The sequence below is a fragment of the Nilaparvata lugens genome, unplaced genomic scaffold, assembly GCF_014356525.2.
Source record: "Nilaparvata lugens isolate BPH unplaced genomic scaffold, ASM1435652v1 scaffold5536, whole genome shotgun sequence".
NCBI lineage: Eukaryota > Metazoa > Arthropoda > Insecta > Hemiptera > Delphacidae > Nilaparvata > Nilaparvata lugens.
Genome location: NW_024091352.1, coordinates 5,093 through 17,628, shown reverse-complemented (window position 1 = coordinate 17,628; position 12,536 = coordinate 5,093). Strand labels below are relative to the sequence as shown.

At 33.6% G+C, this 12,536-nt stretch overlaps 1 long non-coding RNA gene across 1 annotated transcript; it reads right to left on the bottom strand.

Moving 5' to 3' along the window:
- Positions 1-414: 414 nt before the first annotated feature.
- On the bottom strand, positions 415-11,244 carry LOC120356015. The gene is made up of 3 exons (XR_005573891.1): positions 11,172-11,244; positions 3,985-4,114; positions 415-557 (listed from the first exon to the last, which is right to left on the bottom strand). It is a non-coding gene; the product is annotated as an uncharacterized LOC120356015 (long non-coding RNA).
- Positions 11,245-12,536: the final 1,292 nt, after the last annotated feature.

Here is a 12,536-nt window from a genome sequence, read left to right as displayed (position 1 = left end):
CATAGTAGGTCATGATATTCATCTGTTTTTCCTCCTCTTTGGTGACAATGTTACCCTCAGCTGGTGCTGAAAACTCAATGACATACATTGTCTTCGAAGTGATGTCAAGGAGGACATCATCAGGCTTGTGGCTCTTAAAAGCCTGGTGGTAGAGAATGAGTAATTCCAATAAATTCGGCACCTCTTCGGCTGCTTATTATTTTATTATTATTATTATATTATTATTATTATTTTATTTTCTTGTAGAAAGTGTTGATTTATTAACCTTGATTTGTTGCATTGTTGAATTCTGGCAATAGAGAATTGAATTGAATGAATATATAATTTTTACAAGAAGCACTGAAGCACTTATAGTTCACCAATTACTTGACTCTACCAAAATTAATGAATAATGAATATTTTACTCACCGAATTGTCCCTGTTGCTCTGTAATGGGCCAGAGCCTGCAGCAATCCGTTTGGACCATTTATGCTATCTGCCAACGTATTCAGACGTTCTTCAAATGGAACCAGGACGCTGGACTGTACATTCTCCACAATTGAAGCTGCTTTTTTTGCCTACATTTAACAAAAATGAGAGAAATGTTCTAGAATATAACAAAAAGGAAAAGCTGCTCAGTTCTATTATAGAGAAAAGATACCATGAAGATAGTTACAGGGGTTTATAGGACTAATTTTTTATTAGTTAAGCCAATAGGACTATTCAAAGTATGGAAATTTTGTATCAAATTATGGTGTTGTGTATGAAGTAGTTGAGATGATACTGTATCGTATTGTGTTGATACTGTATCATTTATGGCGATACTATAGAAAAAAGAAAGCACATGAAGATATCTCATGGTATAGGGCGTTTATGTTCCAAATTTCACTGTTAACTCAAGCCGATAGTCCTAGTAGTTGTTTTTCGTGAAGCTATGTGACGCTGGTAGGCTCTCATACTGTGCCGTTCTGCACTCTCACCCAGCCAAAACAGTAAAATACACAGCAATCGGCTTCATTTATAACAAAAATCGGCTTGAATTTTGGATATCCTCCTATATTATCTTTTCTCTATGAAATTATTGAGTAAATTCAATCATAGACAAAAGATATCATGAGAAGATATCCCATGGTGTAGGTCGTTTATGTTGCAAATTTCAAGCCGATTTTATGTAAACTCAAGCCGATTATTGTTGTCTACCGTACTATCTATTATCTCTGTTTTGTTGGGGTGAGAGTGTAAGAACGGCACACTATGAGAGACTACCAGCGTCACATTTCTTCACCAAAAACAACTACTAGGACTATCGGCTTGAGTTGACAATGAAATTGAATTATTTTGAACAATTTTTTAACGACCTATATCAAGGGATATCTTTATACTATTTTTCTCTACGGTATTATTCAGTGAATTTAATACACCTGCTGAAATTGAGTGAAATATTATCTACTAACTCGTAAGTGCCGGTTGCACAAAGCTGGTAAATTTTAAAAACCGTGATCAATTCCACGAGAACCAATCAGAGAAGCCGTCTTTTCAAAAACGCCTTCTTTGATTGGTTCTTGTGCAGTTAATCTCAGTTAAAATTTAACCGGTTTTTGTGCAACCAGGCCTAAGAGAGTTGAAGAAGGATGTGAGACGTTCCAACTACAGAGACCTTAAAAGGATGGCGGATGACAGAGAGGCATGGAGATGGATGCTGCCACCAGCCCAACAAATGTTTACCAAAGAGATTGATTGATTGATTGATTGATTGATGATTGAGTACTTTATTTATGTAGATTACAACATATACTAGCTTATACACTTATATACAAACGCTTACATTCAGCAAAAGTATAGATGAATTTACATAATATAGACTAAGAAAATAATTAATTATTGAACTGTATATGATATGAAAAAGCAATTTGTATATAATAACTATAGATAATAATTATATTGTTATGCATCTACATAAATTGGCGGAGCTTTGGACATATCAATGTCCATTCTCGGAAAGAATATTGAAAATATCCTCCCCACTAACCTCTACCAAATGAGAGAGAGAGATTGATTGATTGATTGAGTACTTTATTTATGTAGATTACAATATAATGGCTTATACACTTATATACAAACGCTTACAATACAGCAAAATTATAGGTGAATTTACATATATAGACTAAGAAATATTATTGAACTGTATATATATGAAAAAGACATTTGTAATATAATAACTATAGATAATTATATTGTTATGCATCTACATAAATTGGCGGAGCTTTGGACATATCAATGTCCATTCTTCGGAAAGAATATTGAAAATATCCTCCCCACTAACTCTCTACCAAAACGTTAATTTAATTAATTGAACTAAGGATTTATTTATTAATGGAAATTTTGTGAAAGTTTCAATAATATAAATATTAAGAGAAAAAAAACAGAAAATTGATAGAGTAAAATAATCATATAGGTAGATAAGATCAAATATTGATTAATAAAATGAAGTAGGCTAAAAGTAGATCAGGGTAATCAACTTTCAGTAATATACAGCAGTATGCAGTGGATAATTAAAAAACATGAGTTTATATAATATATATATACACAATAGAATAGAATAGAAACTTTTATTTGCCATAAAAAATTAAAATAAATACAAAAAATAGTGAACAATAGATTGCAAATCTCAACATAAGAAAGCAAAAGTAACATTGTGTTCAAATACAAGCAAACATAATATTATGGCAAATGTACTGGGCGCAAAGAAATGAAATTTCCGTCCGCGCAAGGAGTATCAATAAATCTCTAAAATTACAATACAAGGACTATTTTTGAAAATAAACTGAAAAAAAAAAAAACATCCATAATATAATGAGTAAGTTAATGAAAAAGAAACATTGTTATAAGAGTAATGAGAGTAATGAGGTCTATAATTAGAAAAAAAACATGTGATTAATATAATTAATTAATGTTCAGAATTAAACCAGCAATCATATAACCAGGAATAGAAAGGTGGATAGAGCTAAGAAAAATAGTAATTGAATAGAACTTAGAAAATAGCAGCAACTGCCAAAATACAATAACAGTTATGCAACCTAATAACCTGAAAGCTATATTATGTTGAAATGCCAGATCTTAGAAATATGAAGCTAAGGGAATATTGAATAGATTATCTTAGGATGTGGTACCAACTTTCAATCACATCAATATTGAGAGCCAGATTATCTTCTTCACTTTTCTTTTGAAAATGGGAGAGGATAACTAGCAGAAGCAATATCCTGAGGCAGTTGCTTGAAAAATCTTCCTTGCAGGAAACAGAAAGACTTTTGGAAAAAAGTACTATGAGGTCTAGGAATGGGAAACCTTCAGCAAACCTAGTTCTCCTATCATTGGCCTCGTGCCCCAAGGTAGCGCCTTCATTCCCACTAGACCAATAGAATTGAGATAATACCTTGAAAACATACAAGTGTCTCAGAGGCAAAATTTCATAGACTGAAAAGAAGAGAATAAATCCAGATTTTCTTGATTATCAACTATTGCTCTTACTAAGGCTCTCTGGAGTGACAATACAGGCTTCAAATGGGTTATGTAAGTACTTCCCCAACAAACTAATCCATATGAGAGACGAGACTGAGCAAGGGCAAAATAGAGGTCTCTCAGAACCAAATGTTGGACAAGTTTCTAAGACTGAAAACCCTATGTAGAAGGCAACGCAAGTATTTTTTCATTGACTCAAAATTTTCAATTCATTCTATAACAGGTTAAAGGTTTGTATTTGTTGGATGGGGGGGGATGGTTGACATGTGATCGTTCTAGGGCCGGACAGTTTCAGTCATTTGTTCCAAAAGATGTTTTTTTAAAGTCATGATGATGTTTTTTTAAAGTCAGGATGAAGCTCGCTCGGCTCTCGATGGACCTGATAGAAACAGGAAGTGCAGAGAGAGAGAGAGAGAGAGAGAGAGAGAGAGAGAGTTTTGAAAATTTTAATCAATTTTTTGATAACATTTCTACTAGAATACTTACAACAGCCACAAGGTGAACCAGATTTTCCCCATTCAAATTCACTGCTCCATTTCCAGAAGTGACAAATGTAATATTCTGAGAGTCTGCAGCTATTATATACAAATGTCCATTCCGAGTTTCAAGTCTTGGTCTGTAAAGTAATCGAAAAGTATTCATTAGAATCCAATCGGGGATTATATAAAAATCGTACAACACAGTAAAACCCTGGTTAACCAAAACCGGGTTAAATAAAACCCGGGTCAACAGAAATTGTTACAAAAAAAACACTAATTTCTGTAATGATTTGAAGTATGTGACATGCGACTCTTCAGTGAGTTCTCTATTGATTCATAGAATAAGTACATCATCAAAAATGATAGGGAGGTAAAAAAAGGTAGCATGGTGCTATTCCTCTCCCAAATTCAGATAAGGTTACACATACTCCGAAAAAGTTTGAGTCTTGTAATTGTTCACAAAATGTTCAGTCCTTAATTTATTATTTTCACAAATTAGCTTTTTAAATTTAGATGCTTCAAGAACAAACATAGAAGAAATTTCAGTTATTCAGTTCATACTATACCAGAGAAAAATAAATAAATTGACTTTGTTGAAGTTCTGACACTGTGTTACTAGTAAATATTTGAAAAAAACACTTACTTTTGATTGGAGTCTTGAGGAATGCATTTCATCAGCCTGACACCAGGGCGCTTGCTCTTATGGGTTGGACTGTGTGGCCAAAATGTGGGAAAATATTACATTTGATTTGAAGTTAAGTTGATCATTTAATAAGTTGGATTTGTCATAGTGGAGGTGTTTGTTCTAGTGTGTTGAGTCTCTGGCTTTTTTGAAGAAAAAGTCCAACCCATAAGAGCAAGCGCCCCTGGTGTCAGGCTGATGAAGCTCCTCTTCAGGAGTGAAATGCATTCCTCAAGACTCCAAGAAAAAGTAAGTGTTTTTTCAATATTTACTAGTACACAGTGTCAGAACTTCAACAAAGTTATTATATAGTGTTTCGTCATGGAAAGCAACTTCAAATAAATTGAGCTTAAGGTATAGAAAGAAGATATCCCATGGTATAGGGCGTTTGTGTTTCAAATTTCAATGCTAACTCAAGCCGATAATCCTAGTATATTTTTTTCTGTGACGCTGGTAGTCTCTCACACTATGCCGTTTTACACTCTCACCCCAACAAAACAGTAATATTAGACAGTAGTCAACAGTAATCGGCTGAGTTAAGAAAAAATTGTCTTGAAACTTTGAACATGAACGACCTATACCATGGTGTATGCTATCTTTCCTATATGATTTCACTCATTCAGCATTTTAGCATGGAGAAACAGCGACATGAAAAAGTATGACTTTATATCACTTGTGCCTGGTTTTCATTAGTAGAGTTGGTGGTAGAGTTCCCTGGGCAAGTACTAACTATCTTGTGAACTCTCCCAATGTAAACGTTCATGGTAGAGTACTAGTTTTCAGTAGAGTAGAGTGGGATTGCACCGTGGGATAGTACTCTACCACTTGCCTTCCCACACCACCGCTTCTCACTCTACTCTACCACTACTATGCTAATGAAAACAGTCTCGAGCTAGTAGAGTAGAGTCGTGCCGTAGGCTATCAAGTTTAAGAAGTATAGTTGTTATTTATTGAAAAGTATTAATTGACCGAGCGAAGTGAGGTCTAAGATTCAAGTCGACGGTTTGGCATTTCTCTTAATGTTTAAATGTTTGAATGTTTGAATGATTAAATGTTTAAATGTTTATATGTTTAAATGTTAAAATGTTTATATGTTGTGCATTTACGGCGAAACGCGGTAATAGATTTTCATGAAATTTAACAGGTATGTTCCTTTTTTAATTGCGCGTCGACGTATATACAAGGTTTTTGGAAATTTTGCATTTCAAGGATAATATAAAAGGAAATAGGAGCCTCCTTCATAGGCCTACGCCAATTTTAGAGTAAAAATCAGACTATAGAATTATTCATCATAAATCAGCTGACAAGTGATTACACAGATGTGTGGAGAAGCCAGTCTATTGCTGTATTTCCATAAGGTCTATAGCTGTTTCAATCAGGTACTTGTGGATGAGAATACTGCGTGAGGTCTACTGTTCACAGAACTACTTCATCCTTGGAAAAACAGCTGATATGATATTTCGTCGTCTGTTGATGATGGAAGTGAGTGAGCGAGTTCATCTGTGTGGGACAGTGTCAAAATTATGACTCAGCTGTTGAAATTTTGTAATCATTCAATCAGGTACTTGTGGATGAGAATACTGCGTGAGGTCTACTGTTCACAGAATTACTAGTAAGTTTTAAAGTGTCAATTTATTGAAAAATATTGACATCTTAAGCTTAGCTCTGTTCACTACACAACTCACTTTATCTATTACTCTCAATAAATTGTAGTGAAAACAGTTACTCGACCAAGTAAGTAGAGTAGAGTTAGCTCGGTAGAGTTAGTATGCCAGTTACTCGACCACTAACTCTACTAGTGAAAACCAGACTTAGGAGACTTTCTTTGTAGTTTAATCCTACTAAACCAGTGGAGCGTGAGAATGTATTATTCACCAACAATAATACATTTGAGTCATATTCAAATGATAATACGTTACTGATTAGAATTGCTAACCAACGATACTAAAGCCTTTCAACTCAAGCAAATCCTTTCAATTGATATTGCATCTATGAATGTAGGCTACAAATGAATAGATAGAAAGATGAGAATTGCAAGCTCTATAATTATTATTATCATTCTCAATGAGCAATAATTCCTTTACAAGGCCTCAACAGTACATGGAATTCAACTTGATTTTAGCAGATTAACTTGTTGACTTGTGCGATTTCTGCTGAGGACTACATTTTCACAACGCTGTAGCAATGAACTTGATATCTAAGTAATATCAGTTCTATATATGTTGTCTATGACGTATTTGTATGAATGACTACGGTCCACGTTATTGACCGAGCGAAGTGAGGTCTAAGATTCAAGTCGACGGTTTGGCATTTCTCATAAAGTTTAAATGTTTATATGTTTATATGTTGCGCATTTACGGCGGAACGCGGTAATATATTTTCATGAAATTTGACAGGTATGTTCCCTTTTAAATTGCGCGTCGACGTGTATACAAGGTTTTTGGAAATTTTGCATTTCAAGGATGATGTAAAAGGAAAAAGGAGCCTCCGTCATACGATAATATTAGAGTAAAAATCAGACTATAGAATAATTATTCATCATAAATCAGCTGACAAGTGATTACACAGATGTGTGGAGAAGCCAGTCTATTGCTGTATTTCCATCTATATAGTTTATAGATTTCTGTCTATAGTTTCAATCAGGTACTTGTGGATGAGAATACTGCGTTAGGTCTACTGTTCACAGAACTACTAGTAATAGCAGTGGAGAAAGATAGGACAAAAACGTTGCCGATCCTCTGTCTTGTCAATGCCTTCTATAGACGGTAGCTGATACAGGTTTATTGATGTAATATTAACTGTTCATTTTCGTTTGAAATAATCAATTATATTCCATTAAGTAATAAATTATATTTCTTAATAATTTCATAATTAAGAAGAAATATTTTGTTAATCAATTATTAATTCTACATCGTAAGAAGACGATCTGGCAACAGAGCAGATTGAGAAAGAGATAGCGCTATCCGCTTTGTTGAATGAATGATAGAAAAGGATAGCAATACCATTGCTAATCAAACACTGCCATTTTAACGTAGACCTCACTATGTATCTGCAGTCCATGGTGTATTTGTATGTATGACTAGCAGGTAACCCGTGCTTCGTAAGGGTCCATTTAGAAACAAGACGACTGAAAACTTGACGTAATGTAACCTTGAATAATTTAAAATAAGTCTCTAGCAATTCTTGGTAAATAAAGAATCTATAGGCAAAATTTCAAGTTAATCAGTCCAGTAGTTCAGACGTGATGATGCGTCATTCCTGAATTTCCTATCCCGTTCGTGTATAAGTCAGTTCTCTCCTTTATTATAATTTAAATAAGTCTGTAATAGGTATCAGTGAGAACAGTATATTAGTTTATCTCTGGAACTATGCACTGGTTTGAAAGCAGCAGATAATTCAAGTCCCCTGTCTAGTTTATCTGTTTTCTGTATAGGGCTACTCTTATAGTGATTAAATATTTCAAAAATCTGGTGTGGCGCACTCACACAACTTTCCTTGCCGTTATGAAAATTGATCACCTGACGCTAGTGTAAACGCGCATCTCAAGTCAAAGATCTGAGCCAGCTGGTGTCAGGTCAATAACGCTGGATACACACGAGATCTGCTATCTCTTCATAGTGAATGATTTAATAGAATCAACAGTTGCCAACAGTTTGTAATTGAAATAATAAAATGTTCTCGAATTTCGAGCTTATTTTCAATTTAGGTGAAAATGTTATTTAACATAAATTGTAGAGATTATCATGCTCAATCTTTTCCACTAGAAATTTTCTGTTTAATTTATATCTGAGACCTGATAATTGAAAATCTAAAATCAAACTTTGCATAGATGGGGCGGAGCTCCTGAAATTTTTACAGATATGGGACTTGTGGCAGTTGATAGAGCTTATCAATGACTATTTTAGGATTTAGGTATAAATTTGTTCAAAATCGTTGGAGCCATTTTCGAGAAAATCGCGAAAAACCCTGTTTTTGACAACATTTTCGCCATTTTAGCCGCCATCTTGAATCGCATTTGATCGAAATTGTTCGTGTCGGATCCTTATAGTGTAAGGACCTTAAGTTCCAAATTTCAAGTCATTCCGTTAATTGGGAGATGAGATATCGTGTACACAGGCACCATACACTCATACACCCACACACACACACACACACCACACACACACACACCACACCACACACAACACACAAACACTTTTTTGGACTCAGGGGACCTTAAAACGTATAGAAATTCAGAAATTGAGGTACCTCAATCTTTTTTGGAAAGCAATACTTTCCTTACCTTTGGTAATAGGGCAAGGAAAGTAAAATGGGTACTAAGATTTTTATTTGTCTTTCTATTTCCACTGTCTAGACTTCATGACTACAATATACTTGTACTAATACCTGAGCCATAGATAAATATTATCTTTCCTATTTTGTTCAAATAAATAAGCCTGCTATTCATGTTTTCATGATTATGTTATAATTGCTGAGCTTTGAGAATGTAATTCTTAATCATATTTTCATGATTATGTTGTAACCGCTGAGCTTGGAGAATCAAGTTGACTTGGCGACATTTTATCACGCAAAACAAGAGTCATTCATCTATAAAATGATAGAATGAAATAATCACGTCTCCAAGATATTATTAGAGAATTGTTTCTCACTTTACTGTTTCTATACTTTCAATTACTACCGTACTCCTGCATTACTATTTCAGTATTGGAGAAATTGTATTTGGCTAGCAATTGTTTAATATTGCAGTAACCTAAATGTCTCGATAGTTATTTTTTAATCATTCAGAATTACAACTTACAGAAAAGTACCACAGGCTAACTTACGCCCAAAACGGTTCCATTCTAATTTTTACAACAGTCCAAATATGTAGATTGAGGTTATGTGTCACTTCAAAATTATTCAATATTACAACTCACATTTACAATCCATGAACACAAAAATTATTTTTAAATTGAAAAAATACTTCTAAATTGAATTAAACTAACTACAAATAATTGGAAAATTCCAAACTTTGCAAAAATATAAAATTTTGGGACCGAGAAGACAAACACACTATTTAGAACTTATCAATATCATGTTTTGATGAATGTTTTATTGTTTAGATGTTGGAAGTTTTAATAACTAGTTCAATTCTATTGTATTGTGTATACTTGAATAATAAAGCATTCTTTCTATTCCATCCTCAATTCTATTCAAAAAAAAATTGGTTTATTCTTGACATATTCTTAAAATAAGCATCCACTGAGCATCAAAAACGAAGGGAGCTATTCAAATACATTTTTATAAGTTATGCTTCTATTACACTATTTTCTATATCAACAAGAAAACCGTCAATCTCTGAGTCGTTGTAAAAATGATATTGTTGTAGTTATCAATATTGTATAAAAAGGCTATGGCCCGGTTGTACAAAATTCTGTAAAATTTTAATCAAGATTAAATTCTACGAGAACCAATCAGAGAAGACTTCTCTTTAAAAAAGCCTTCTTTGATTGGTTCTCGTAGAATTTATTTATGATTTGCAGATAACCCGTGCTCCGTAAGGGTCTAATTAAAACTTGACCTACTGAAATCTTGAAAAATTAAAAATAGACCTATAACCATCCTCAGTAAAATAAGAATCTATTTGCAAAATTTCAAGTTAATCAGTCCAGTAGTTCAGACGTGATGATGCTTCATTCCTGAATTTCCAATCCCGTACGTGTATAAGCCGATTCTTTCCTTTATTATATTATAGTTAAAAATTGAACAGGCTTTTGTGCAACCGGGCCTAGATATTGTCAAATCACAGATTTATCAGAAATTGAGATACTAGTTTCAGTTGTTACACCATTATCAATTATCAACTAGAACTGAAATGCAGAGAAGCAGTATCTATTTTAACGGTCGAGCACCGTTATTAGTGAAAGCAGTGACCTGTCAAGGTGAACGTCTGGCATTGGCCTAGACAAGCCCCTCCCCAATTAGCGGTTCTCACGAACACTAAAGTAGCGGTTCAAGAAAACTCTACAAAACTAGTTGGAAAATCACTGCACAGACAATAAAATCCATTTATAAAATAACATTTTAGTATCCTTTTTTGAAAAGCTTATTATATAAATAACAGATTAAACACAGTTAAAACACAAGTTAAAACCTGAATACATACATTCCAATAAAATTAATATTCAACCTTGCATTCCAAATATGTATAAGCCTTCCTAAACACCAGTTATTTGTGAGAGAATTTAATCGTTGGTTAATTTCTAATGTTTGAAAGGGCATCCACATGGTTGAGTGGTAGAAAGGACTTTCTAGTCCACTCCGCCTAATAAAGAGTATTTTCATTTCATTTCATTTCATTTCACATGCCATGCCAGTCAATACTCAACCTTGTCAAAGTTTATTCAGTTCTAGTATTCTGATTGATAAATTAATTATCAATCATGAACTAATTATTAATGATAATGGAATTTTTACTTAATGAAAATGAATATATGAATTAAAAATTAATTACTAAATGAAGAATTACTCACTGATCTTTTAAAGCAGATGATTGATTCAATGTGAAAAAAACAACCAAAATCACCGCGACTTGTTGAAATTCAAGCCAGGACCCATCTCTATCCTGTTCAAACACAAAATATCTATCATTTAGAAATACGGGATTTATTGTTTGAAACAATATTCAAAACACCAAGATGAACGTATGAAATACCATAGAGAAACAATAGCGTAAGTAGATATCCCATGGTACAGGGCGTTTATGTCGCAACTTTTACTGTTATCCCAAGCCAATAGTTCACGTAGTTGTTTCCTATGCAGCTGTGTGACGCTGATAGTCTCTCAAATTGTGCCGTTCATACACTTTCACCCCAACAGAACAGTAAAAATTGACAATAATCGACAGTAATCGGCTTAAGATAACAGTAAAAGTTACGACATAAATTCCCTATACCATGGGATATCTACTTACACTATTGTTTCTCTATGGAAATACTTTCAAGAATATATGGAACATACGATAAAGTGAGTGGGATTAACTAGAATAGGATGAGTGACAAAAAATCGATAACGAAGAAATACATTTTCAATGATCTGAGACTCTTTGTTATTGAATCCATTCTAAATAGAAGAGTCCTGTTGGTGGAAATACCATAACGTTGTTAAACTGTATAACTGAATATTCCAATCCTTGGAAAATCTAGAAAACTAAATTCCAATATTCCTTCAAATTTTCACTTTCACACTTCAGAAAAAAGTATGAGTCTTGATGTCTGCAAATCTGATTTTGAATTAATTCCTGAGAAATTGTAGAAAAAGTGTATAATGAAAAATATCAGACAATGAATGAAATATACCGGAATAGAGTGAGTAATTCAAATTAGATTTAACTACGGTTACAATAATCACAAGAATATGTCTCATTTTCCAATCTACCTTTGATAAGACTTTCGTTACAGAATACGATATGTTGTCTCTGCAACTTGCAAAGTATCATCATAGAGAAACAATAGCATAAGTAGATATCCCATGGTATAGGGCGTTTATGTCGCAACTTTTACTGTTATCTCAAGCCGATAGTCCACGTAGTTCTTTCCTGTGAAGCTGTGTGACGCTGGTAGTCTCTCATATAGTGCCGTTCATACACTCTTACCCGGTCATAAAGGTAAAAATCTACAATAATCAACAGTAATCGGCTTGAGATAACAGTAAAAGTTGCGACATAAACGCCCTATGCCATGGGATATCTACTTATGCTTTTGTTTCTCTATGGTATAAATCCAACTGAAGTTTTAATGCATCATACTTCTGTTTTATCATAGAGAAAAGATAGCATAAGTAGAAATCCCATAATATAGTTCGTTTCAGGTTCCAAATTTCAAGTCGATTTCTTGCTG